Source organism: Aquarana catesbeiana, linkage group LG12 (genome assembly GCF_042186555.1).
Source record: "Aquarana catesbeiana isolate 2022-GZ linkage group LG12, ASM4218655v1, whole genome shotgun sequence".
Classification (NCBI taxonomy): Eukaryota; Metazoa; Chordata; class Amphibia; order Anura; family Ranidae; genus Aquarana; species Aquarana catesbeiana.
Window position 1 is genome coordinate 46,738,254 of NC_133335.1, and position 12,615 is coordinate 46,750,868.

General features: G+C 44.8%; 1 protein-coding gene across 2 annotated transcripts in view; it reads left to right on the forward strand.

The window, feature by feature from the left end:
- Positions 1-12,615, forward strand: part of MAP3K14 (mitogen-activated protein kinase kinase kinase 14) — a 106,911-nt gene that overhangs the window by 50,630 nt on the left and 43,666 nt on the right. The window contains exon 1 of one of the 2 annotated variants that reach the window (XM_073607689.1): positions 2,253-2,715. The exons of the other annotated variant lie outside the window; for it this stretch is intronic. The gene's annotated coding sequence lies outside the window, so the exon portion shown is untranslated. Of the gene's footprint in view, positions 1-2,252; positions 2,716-12,615 lie in introns of those variants that run through there. 2 annotated transcript variants of the gene reach the window in all.

Consider the following 12,615-nt stretch of genomic DNA (forward strand, 5'->3'; position numbering starts at 1 on the left):
GGAATTAATGCGTCCGGCGTCCTAAAAGAAAGGGGCCGGGTGCATAAATAGGGAGGGCGGCGGCAGTGTTGGGGGGGGTGGCGCCCACAATGCACAGGCCGCCACTGGTGACAGCGGACACATGTCTGCTGACATCCGCCGCCCCATAGAGAACAATGGATAGATGGTCTGATCGGGTCCACTTGAAAAACGGACAGGGAGACCCAATTGGACTGCTGGTGTGAAAGGGGCCTTACACACATGCAGAAAAATGCAGAAACCTTTTTTTTTTCATTTTTCAATACATTCTAGAACCTAGTGGGGGGGATTTACTAAAACCGGAGCACACAGAATCTGGTGCAGCTCTGCATAGTAACCAATCAGCTTCTAATTGAAGCTTGTTCAGTTAGCCCTTGTTCACATTGACAGGTCAAATCACATGACAAGTCGCAGCCTATTGCTGGCAATAGCACCTTTCCAATCGGTGCGATGTCAACTTTGTGGCGCCACACCGATTTGCAAAAGTAGTTCCTGCAGTACTTTTGCCGATTTCAGGCGCGACTTCAATAAACATCTGTGCATGAAGCCGCACAGATGTCTTTCAAGTTGTACCTGAAGTCGCATGGACATGTGGCTTTAAATCGTGCGGCTTCAGATGAAGACGCACAATTCCAGAGACATGTTCAATGTATACGAGGGCTCCAGCTTTGGCAATAAAACCTGAAAGCTGATTGGTCACTATGCAGAGCTGCACCAATTTTAGTAAATGTCCCCCACTATTAGAAAACCGGATAAAATTATCTGTATTCAGAGCGTTCCTTTAATTTTCCATATCGTTAATATACTGCTAGTTAGTTATCATAATGTCTGATTTTCGTTAAATCGCTTGCCGACCAGCTGCCGTCATTATACTGCAGCAGGTTGGCACGGCTGCGCAAATCGCCGCAGGTGTATGTCGGCCTCTTTAAGAGCAATAGCAGGCATGCGCGACGCCAGAGCTGATGCGCGTGGCCGGCGGCCGCAATGTCTGCCGGTCACCCGCGATTGCTCCACAGAGAGCCATGTCAGTGGTCCCAAAAAATCAAAAGTGTCTGATCTGTCCGCCGCAATGTCGCGGTCCTGCTAAAAAATCGCTGATTACCGCCATTACTAGTAAAAAAATAATAATAATAAAAATGCCATAAATATATCCCCTATTTTGTAGACGCTATAACTTTTGCGCAGACCAATCAAGCTCCCTTAGGGCAGGGACTGATGTGACTGTACAATGTCTATGTAATATGTATATGTAAAGCGCTGCGTAAACTGACGTATTATTTCAGTACCTGAAATAATAATAATAATAATAATATACGCTTATTGCGATTTTTTTTTTTTTTTTTTTACCAAAAATATGTAGAAGAATACATATCGGCCTAAACTGATGAATAATTTTTTTTTTTGGGGGGGGGGGGGGTATTTATTATTAAATATTTATTATTTATATTTATTATTATTAAAAGTTAAAAAATATTGTTTTTTGTTTTTTTTTTTTGTTTTGTTTTTTTATTGTCGGTCTTTGTTTGTTTATAGTGCAAAAAATAAAAGCCGCAGAGGGGATCAAATACCACCAAAAGAAAGCTCTATTTGTGGGAAAAAAAAGGACTTCAATTTTATTTGGGGAAAGCGTCGCACGACCGCGCAATTGTCAGTTAAAACGACGCAGTGCCGTATCGCAAAAAAATGGACTGGTCATTAAGGGGGTAAATCCTTCCGGGGCTGAAGTGGTTAATTAGTAGAGTTTTCGTGCTATAAACCGCTTTTTAGCCCCGGTTCACACTGAATGCGGCTTTGAAATCGCGCTGAAGTAGCCGGGCAATGCGATTTTATGTGTGGCTTGCCCACATCTGTGTGACTTCATACACAGATCTCTTTGCAAGTCGCACATGAAATCGCCAAAAGTTGTCAAAATCGGTGCAAGTCGGAGTCGCACCGATCTGAACAGTTTCATAGGTCCAAATAGGATGTGACTGGTCATTATTAATATTATACAGGATTTATATAGCGCCAACAGTTTATGCAGCGCTTTACAATATAAAAGGGAGACAATACAGTTATAATACAATAAAATACAAGAGGATTAAGAGGGCCCTGCTCAGAAGAGCTTACAATCTAATATGCGATTTTTACCCATTTTTTTGTAATAATCTTGAAATGAAATGAATAACAGACACAGAAAAGAATTGCAGACGGTAAAAGCTGCAAATTGTGGCGACTGTAGTGCCGTCTTGGCGGTTGGGGTAGGTAGGAGATCAATTTGCCATCGCTCACAGCTCAAGGAACCCCTAGCAACCTCAGGAGGAACCGTAGAGTTCCACGGAACCCTGGTGGAGAAAGGCCGATCTACACAATGTAGACCAATAAGCTTGCGTCTTCTGGTAAGCTTGGCCTTTGCCGGGAAATTCCGTGACCCCCGTGGACCAATCAGAGAGCAGTATATGATAGCTGATGGAGGAGGAGGGGGGGGGGGGTGTGAGATCATCACATGTTAGGAGGAGAAGGCAGTGGGAGGGATGGCTATAGACTTTCAGGAAGAAGAAGAGAGAAAAAAAAAAAAAGCATTGAAGTAAAGCAGCAAAGTGTGCTGAGATCAGGGAGGGCGGTGGTAGGAAAGAGGACACAGGAGGCCAAAGTGGGACAAAGGAAGAAGCCAACGTGAAGGTCCACCAAGGAGGCAAAGGAAATCGGCATACACCGGTAAGAAATGGGGGGGGGGGGTGACATCCAACGACACTGGCTACAGCAAACTTTGAACTTTGCTGCTGTAGCCGGCTTCGTAGACTTGCAGCAACACAGTTGAGTACTGTCTGTGATCCTTTTTTTTTATTTGCACTAACAGTTACATTTTCAGGACAAGCTTTGGGGAGGTCTACCTCCTCCTTCTAAGGTCCAAGCAGTCCTCATCCCATAGTACAACAACTGTGCGACTGGCACCGGAACTCTGACTGCCATTAACCCTGTCGGTGCTTCTCTGCAAATATAATGAGTGCTAAACGTGGGGCTGGCCTGTCATTACAAATTCTGACGTTCGTCACCGGCCAGCTTTACTTATAGCAAGCTGGGATCACGAGGGTTAAGGGTATGCAGAGCGAGCGTTCAATTCACTTCAAAGCCGTCAAGGGGTGGGCGAGAGGGTCGGATGCCCTGGGCGCAATGGTTTATTGTAGGGATGGGGGGCGCCTTCGTTCTGTTACAAGGCTGACAGGAGTAGTGATAGCGGCAGTGATCTTGACAGGCGAGTGACCACTGGGGAGGTAGGATCCCCTAAGCTTGCACATTATAAATGGGGGAAGGGGGGGGGGCAATTTGGCATCTTTGCCCTGGGCATTGGACGACCTTGTCCTGGCACTGCCTCCTTGTCTAGTTTGGCGGCTGGCCTTTATCCTTCATTTATACTACGGGGGTAATTTACTAAAGGAGTAGAAGCTGTGCACTTAGCAAAGAAAATGCTCACTGCGGAAAGTTTGTGTTCACTTTGCAAAGTGAATGTTCTCTTTACTTCAAATACTTTTTTTACTCCTTTTTTTTTTACTGTGTTCACTTCTAACATCCAATCGCATGCAGGAAAAAATAAAATCTTTTTTTTTCCTTGCACATAATTGGATATTCAAAGTGAACCCAGCTTCACTGTATTTATTAAGCTGGGAAGGGAACATTCACTTTTCAAAGTGCATAATCTCTTTACTTTTATACTTTTTTTACTCTTTTTTATTTTACTGTGTTCACATCTAACATCCAATCGCATGCAGGAAGAAAAAAAAAAAAAATCGCTTTTTTTCCCCCTTGCACATGATTGGGTATTCAAAGTGAACCCAGCTTCGCCGTATTTATTAAGCTGGGAAGGGAACATTCACTTTGCAAAGTAAATATTCTCTTTACTTTTATACTTTTTTTACTCTTTTTTTATTTTACTGTGTTCACATCTAACATCCAATCGCATGCAGGAAAAAAATAAAATCGCTTTTTTTTTTCCTTGCACATGATTGGATATTCAAAGTGAACCCAGCTTCGCCGTATTTATTAAGCTGGGAAGGGAACATTCACTTTGCAAAGTGAACAGCCGCAATTCCTTTAGTAAATCAACCCGCTTATGCCTATGGAACTTCTTGCATGTGTGCATACATTTATTTCTATGTGATTTATTTCATCTTAAATGTATCATTGGTGGAGGTTTATTAAGTGGCAGTTCACGCTTGTGCGCTGCAAATTCGCAGCGGATTCCGCACCGCATCTATGTCACACCCTGTTAATGCAAACCGCTGCGGGTGCGTATATTAAGGTAACGACACCCGCAAAATGCAGTGCGATTTGGAGAATCGGATCACATGGGTGTGAACACCCATGTGATCCGATTCTGGTGTGGCCAAAAAAAAGGGTCATGCATGATTTTGGTGGGATTTGAGCCATAAAGAATAATGGCCCAAATCGTACTGCTGAAGAATCGCATGTGATTTGAACAGGAATGTGGTGCGATTCCTGTTTAAAATAACATTCAGTTCCCGCACCGCATAATTTGAACCGGCACTATCTGGTGCAGCTGTGCATAGTAATCAATCAGCTTTCAAAATTCAGCTTGTTCAGTTAAACTTTGACAACTAGCCCTGGTTCGTGCCGGTGTGATTTATCATTTGACAGTTCCAAATCGCACGACAAGTCGCACCCCATTGCCGGCAATGGAGCCGTTTATATTATGAAAAAAGGTTCCTGCACTAATTTTTTTTCCTATTTCATTGCGACTTGCGTAGACTTCTGTTAAATGAAGTTGTAAGCCGCAATGAAATCAGCAGCGCAAATCGCACTGATCTACGTCTTTGAAATCTAGCTGAAAGCGGATGTAGTACTACTTCAGCACGATTTCAAAGCCGCACTCCCAAACGCAGTGTGGTCCTGCCACGATCGTTGCGCGGCGCAATCACCTGCCGTTCGTGACCAAATGCCAGTTTTAAAAACGTGCTGCGCTTGACTCCCTTTTCAGGCAAGAAACACGCATAGGACAGCCCATTAAGTGATTGGCCTGCCCCGTGTTCAACACTTTGGTTCACTCAACCAAAATCGCGAGCAGAAATGCAAAAGTGTGAATGCATCATAAAAAATAGAAGCTGATTGGCTACCATGCGCAGCCCCCCCATTGTCTAGTTATAAAGAGAGGAGGAGTTGCTATTTTGCTTGCTGTGCGGCTTATTCTATAGTAGCAGACAATACAGACAAAAGATACACATGTTGCAGTTTAGGGTCGGTTCACACTAGGACGACTTGGGATCCGACTTGTAAGCCCTCAAGTCGCCCCAAGAAGAGATTAACATTACAGGGAATCAGAGCGTCTTAATTGACACTACTGAAGTCGCTCCGACTTCAGAGCGTACTCCCTGTACTACTTGGATCCGACTTCTAGGCGACTTGTACCATTCAATTCAATGGAAGTCGCCTCCAAGTCGGATCTCTATCTATACTGAAGCGACTTTACAGTTAAAAAAATTAGTTTGCCCAGGCAAACCCCTCCCTCCCAGAGAGCTGATTATTTTGTGATTGGCCACAGCCAAAGTCGCCTGTCCTGGAGGCAACTTGAAGTCGCGTTTTAAATTGATTAAAGTCGCGCTGAAGCCGCGTTGAAGTCGCCGTGCAAAGTCGCACTGAAGTCGTGTTGCCCCTGTGTGAATCTGATTGATACAAAGTCAGTTTGAAGAATATAAACACCCCACAGTACTTCTAAAATACCTTCAGTACTGAGGAACTCCAAAAAACTTTAAAGCTGAACTCTGGGCACAAAAACATTCAATGAAAGATATTTCTTTATCTAAATCCACTTTGCGTGAAGAAAATGCATTTGCAAACCCAGATATTATCTTGTAAATGCTGTGACATCATCGCTGCGCTGAACTTAGCCTGTGCAGAGAGCAGAGCTGTGGGAGGGGCCCATTATGCTCCACCCACTACACTCTGCCTGCAGAAAGCTATAGAGGGGTGGAGACAAGACCAATCACCCCACACAAGGACAGAGAGCAGCAGTGACCGGTCTTTATTACAGGAAGCTCCTGCACAGAGTTGGATTACTGCATAGATCTAGAAGAAATACACAAAGCACACCAAGATTCAACAAAGAATACACATGACGGATGTAATTAGACAATAACTGCTTATCCCGGAGTTCAGCTTTAACGCATTTATCACTGAACATTATTAAAGTTGTTTTATATGAACCAGGTTGTTTATAGCTGCTTTACTATGTTCTTATCGTGTCAGATACTTTGATTACTGGATTGTTGGATTGTCTGATACTTTGATTACTGGATTGTTGGATTGTCTGATACTTTGATTACTGGATTGTTGGATTGTCTGATACTTTGATTACTGGAGTGAATTGCACACAGGCTCCACATGTACCTCTGTAAAGGAAATCTCTCCATTGCTCCACCCCCCCTGCCCTGCCTGTTACAAAAGGAGTTAACGCTGCTTGTAGGACTTTTCATTCATGTTACAATATGGAAATTGCAGCAGGAGGACTGCAAGTCTTCTGCTGCAACAAGAAGAGTGACACTCCATGGGGGCACCATTATCTCCAAGGGGTCATTATCTCCACTGGAGTCCCCAACAGGCAAGAAGCAGATGATTGCACCTCCACTATATTACCAAAAGTATTGGGACGCCTGCCTTTACACACATATGAACTTTAATGGCATCCCAGTCTTAGTCCGTAGGGTTCAATATTGAGTTGGCCCACCCTTTACAGCTATAACAGCTTCAACTCTTCTGGGAAGGCTGTCCACAAGGTTTAGGAGTGTGTCTATGGGAATGTTTGACCATTCTTGCAGAAACGCATTTGTGAGGTCAGGCACTGATGTTGGAGAGAAGGCCTGGCTCGCAGTCTCTGCTCTAATTCATCCCAAAGGTGTTCTATCGGGTTGAGGAGAGGACACTGTGCAGACCAGTCGAGTTCCTCCACCCCAAACTCGCTCATCCATGTCTTTATGGACCTTGCTTTGTACACTGGTGCGCAGTCACGTTGGAACAGGAAGGGGCCGTCCCCAAACTGTTCCCACAAAGTTGGGAGCATGAAATTGTCCAAAATGTCTTGGTATGCTGACACCTTCAGAGTTCCCTTCACTGGAACTAAGGGGCCAAGCTCAACCCTGGAACACAACCTCACACCATAATCCCCCCTCCACCAAATGATTTGGATCAGTGCACAATCAAGGTCCATAAAGACATGGATGAGCGAGTTTGGGGTGAAGGAACTTGACTGGCCTACACAGAGTCCTGACCTCAACCCGATAGAACATCTTTGGGATTAAGTGAAGACTGCGAGCCAGACCTTCTCATCCACTTGCTTTGTGCACTGGTCCAAATCATTTGGTGGAGGGGGGATTATGGTGTGGGGTTGTTTTTCAGGGGTTGGGCTTGGCCCCTTAGTTCCAGTGAAGGGAACTCTTAAGGCGTCAGCATACCAAGACATTTTCATGCTCCAAACTTTGTAGGAACAGTTTGGGGTGGAGGAACTTGACTGGCCTCACAAATGCGCTTCTGGAAGAATGGTCAAACATTCCCATAGACACACTCCGAAACCTTGTGGACAGCCTTCTCAGAAGAGTTGAAGCTGTTATAGCTGCAAAGGGTGGGCCAACTCAATATTGAACCCTACGGACTAAGACGCCATTAAAGTTCATGTGCATGTAAACCAGTGGTTCTCAACTCCTGTCCTCAGGACCCACTAACAGGCCAGATTTTAAGTATTACCTTGGGGAGATACAGACTGGAATAGTGCAATCACTGAGCAGCAAATGATATCACCTGTGATGTATTTCACTTATCTTGCAAACCTGGCCTGTTAGTGGGTCCTGAGGACAGGAGTTGAGAACCACTGATGTAAACGTAGGCGTTCCAATACTTTTGACAATATAGTGTATCTGGAATCAAATCAGTATTATTTGTGTAGACTGTATAGGCACTACGGGTGCATTCACACTGATGCAGTGTGGTTTTCCCGCACCGCGGGTGAAGCGCAGTGTACCCACAGTTTTAGTGCGTGTTAGCTGCACTTTGTCATATGCCGCGTACACACGGTCGGACTTTTCGTCTACAAAAGTCCGACAGCCTGTCCGACAGACTTCCTGCGGACTTTCGGCGGACTTGCAGCAGACTTTCTAACGAACGGACTTGCCTACACACGACCACACAAAAGTCCGACGGATTCGTACGTGATGACGTACACCGGACTAAAATAAGGAAGTTCATAGCCAGTAGCCAATAGCTGCCCTAGCATGGGTTTTTGTCCGTCGGACTAGCACACAGACGAGCGGATTTCGGGGTCCGTCGTAGTTACGACGTAAAGATTTGAAGCATGTTTCAAATCTAAAGTCCGTCGGATTTGAGGCTGAAAAAGTCTGCTGAAAGTCCGGAGAAGCCCACACACGATCGGATTACCAGCCAGCTTTAGTCCGTCGGCGTCCGTTGGACTTTTGTAGACGAAAAGTCCGACCGTGTGTACGCGGCAATAGACTTCTATTATGTCCGCAGTTTTGGAGTACATTTTTAAAGCACACCATAAGTCCAGCATGCAGAAGTTCTGGTGTGCTTTCAGAATGCCAAAACCGCAGGGGCATAAGTCTATAGCAAAGCGCAGCTAACTGCGGGCACACAGCGCGTCATTCTTGGTCCGGGAACACCGCACTGCATCAGCGTGAAAGCGCTCTTAATATTGTATGGATGAAATCAAAGGGAACCTGTGGTGATAGAAATAAGGAAGCTGCCATTGCTGCATTTGGATTTTTAAAGATACAGAACTGTTCTCCAGGTCCTGGTTTAAAGTAGATCTTCCCAAAAAATGAAAACTTACTGCCATTGCTGGACTATTTCTGAAATGCTGATTGCCTGGCTATTGTGCTTATACTCTACCTTCTATGCTTTGAGTTACAGAGCCAGACTAAGTACACAGAACAATCAGAATAAAAGGTAGAAGTCCCTATGGGGTCAGTGTTTAAGGTTCGGTTCACACTGCACCGACTTAGGATCCAACTTGTGAGACCCCATGTGACATGTGAAATCCCATGTTAGTCAATGAGAGCTGTTTTAATTAGCACTACTGAAGTCGCTCCGACTTTAGAAAAGGTTCCTGTACTATTTCAAGGCGACTTCTATCTGACTTGTGCCCGTAGATTTTAATGCAAGTCGCCTCCATCGGATCCTCATCTTAATTGATGTGATGACGTTGCTTCAAAGTCGCTTCAAGTCGCATCAAGTCACACTGAAGTCACCCAGCAAAGCCGCACGACTTTCAGGTCACGGCAGTGTGAACCAAGCCTTAAAGTAATAACACAAGAGGGTCAGTACAACAGTCAGGCAACTTGCATTAGCAAAAAGGAGAAGTCAGTAATGGAAGTCTCATGACAGGTCCCCTTTAATTACTGAAGCAGTCACTGACCTGAAACAAACTTTGCACCTGCGAAGTCTGAAAAGTCAGAACTCCAGTCCTACATGTCGGTGACACACTAGGTAGTGAATCTGGGGTCAGGATGACAGCCTCGGAGCTTGTATCTGAAAAATAAATCAACAATGTCAGCTCATTTATTCCTCTCATCACAGATTCCCTTTTAAAGTTCAACTCTATGTAACCAGCTAACCACATCAATGAAATACATATGAAAGTTGTTTTTACCTGCCTTGTCCCTCCCCCAGCCTGTGATTCAGAAGCAGAAGACTGATGAGCTCATCTCTCTGTCACTCTGCTCTCTCCTCCTACCAGCACTACAGTACAAATGATTGGCTTCTTGTGTTGCCTCTCCCTTCCGCAGTCTGATCTCTGCTGCGTATGTTTTTAGGCTGAATTCACACCTGAACAAAGAAATTTGCTGGAATTGTTACTTGAACGTGTTTATGAGCTTATAGAAGTGTTTGAGAAGTGTATTACAAGCATTTTATGTGTGTTTCAGGCATCATTGTTTTAGCCACTGGAAGGTATGGGGGGGTCCAGTTCTTGCATGTTTGAAAATGCTTGAAAAAACACTTGAAAATGCTCAATTCGAGGTTCCAATTCAAGTCCATTGGGCCAAAAACGACCCAATCTGCCTCAGAAGTTGCTCATGTAGCTTTTGGAGCTCCAGGCATATAACCCCCCATATGTGAACAATCACCATTGAAATACATGGAACTTTGGATGTTGAGCATTTTGGAGCTTTGATCAACAAAACATTCAGGTGTGAATGGAGCCATGATGAGGTATCAAGGAATTAAAGGCTTCCTTCCTTCCTTACATCCTTTATATGTGCCTAGAGTTCAGTTTTAAATGTTCCAAAGATCTCTCCTTTAGGTTGTGTAAAACTATTCTGTCACTGGAGGCATATTGCTGCCTGGTAATGCTCACGTGTCCGGACACCCATGCCAACCATCTTTACTGGGCTACAGAGCTATGATGGGTTAAAGTTAAAGATATATTGGATGTCTGGTCCTCTATTGCACTACGAACTTACATCTGCTGGCACCTACATAATAATGGTGTCCTGTAGTGATGTAGTGGCCAGTGGATGAAAGTACACCAGGCAGGCAGAGGGGCCTGGCACCCAACACACCCAGGAGTGTTGGGTACTTGAAGAAGACCTTCACCCTCTTACCCTTTTAAGCCCCTTTTATCTTTTTCGCTGGGCTGTCCTTCATAAACATACTCATCCTGTTTAGCTGCTACCCACCCGTTCCTCCCTTACATCATGTGGCTTGCATCTGGTGCATCATCAGGGGGCAGCCTTCCAAAACCAGGAACAGACAGCCTGACCCCTGATGACGTCATGGGGCATGCACTATAGGTCACCCTGAGACCTCCTAGGATGCGTGAGATGAGCATCTCAGGAGGCTTTGGGTAGCTAGGGGACATCACTCTCCAGAAAGTTTGGGGAAGTGAAAAAAAAGATAATTTTGGCAAGTTGGTAAAAAACGAATTACTGAGATAAGGTCAGGTAGACACTGACAATATTATTTATAATGTTTGAGCAGACTGGTGGCTTTGAACTGCGAAAGAGGAACCATAAAAATACAGCAGTCACACAGCCGGAAGTACAGAATGGCGGAAGTAAGGAGCAAATATGTCCGATACATATACATATGTAGAAATCATACACAGAGACTGTCGTCGAAACATTAAGAGAAGTATGGCCAAGTATGGCCAAAATGTTCTCTTGTGACCCAGAGTCAGCTGGTAATGGGCTACTGCCTGCAAATCATCTGATGGGGCAGAGAATCACCAGGTTTGCAAAGCTCCAGCACTACAGTAAGGATTCACCTGGCTGCTTGACAGCTGGCTCTGCCTTTTAGTGGTGGCTGGGGAGATGAAGACCCGCCCACATCCCAACCTGGCTCCAGTTAGCGTTGGAGGGGTGCAGTAATTGACAGTCCCGGCTTTTTGCTCAGAGCAGACTAATAACTGATCAGCAATCATGTGATAAGTCAGCTCTTGGACTTAGAGCCAGAACGGGACAGCTGCAGTGTCACACAGACGCTAAAACATGAATGTAAGTTTATTTATTTTTTTAACAATTTCAATAACGGGAACTTTCACCCCCTTCCTGCCCAGGCCAATTTTCAGCTTTCTGCGCTGTCGCACTTTGAATGACAATTGCGCGGTCATGCAACACTGTACCCAAACAAAATTTTTATAATTTTTTGAAGACAGAGCTTACTTTTGGTGGTAATTAATCACCACTGAGTTTTTTAGTTTTTGCTAAACCAATGAAAAAAGACTGAAAATTGCACTGACGAGCACTGATAGGCTGCAATGATAGGCGCTGATGAGGTGGTACTGATATGAAGCACTGATGAGCACTGCTGAGGAGGCACTAATTGAAGGCACTGATAGGTAGCACTGATGGGTACTGATGGGCAGCCTTTATGGGCACTGATAGGCAGCACTAATGGGCACCGATGGGCGGCACATATGGGCACTAATAGATGGCACTGAATGGCAGCACTGATGGGCACTGATTGGCATCACTGGTGGGCACATTATGTCAGCGCGAGTAGAGGAATGCCAATAACTGGCACTTCCTATTTACACGGTGATCAGCTGTATTGGACACAGCTGATCACGTGATAAAAAGCCTACATCATAGGCTCTTTACCGTGATCAAAAATGTGGTGTGTTGGTGACACACCGCACCACCGATCGCTGGGAGCGTGCACATTGGCTTGTTCTGAAGGACATCATATGACGTCCAGTCAGGACAATGGAGCCCCCGCCCGGCCTATAGCAGAATGATGGCCAGGCGGGGGCTCCAAGGTGTTTTAATAACCACAAACTTCTACATTAACATTACACGGAGAAGATTATATATGATATTAGATGTCTTTTACCAATATATAAAAAAGACACTTAAGACTATAGATTACTTTTACCACCCAACTGAAACCCAAACTTGGTTTTAGGTTAGGATGGGGGGAAGGGTTAGGACCGCTGTGAGATTTTTATTGCTGTCAATGTCCCCATTGGGGAGATTAAACCTCTCTTCCTGTCCTGGTGACACTTGTTTGTTACAAGGACAGGAAATGAGTGGCAATCAACCCCATGAGAACAAAGACAGCAATAAAACCTGGCCAGACATGGGCTGTGTTCATAAATCA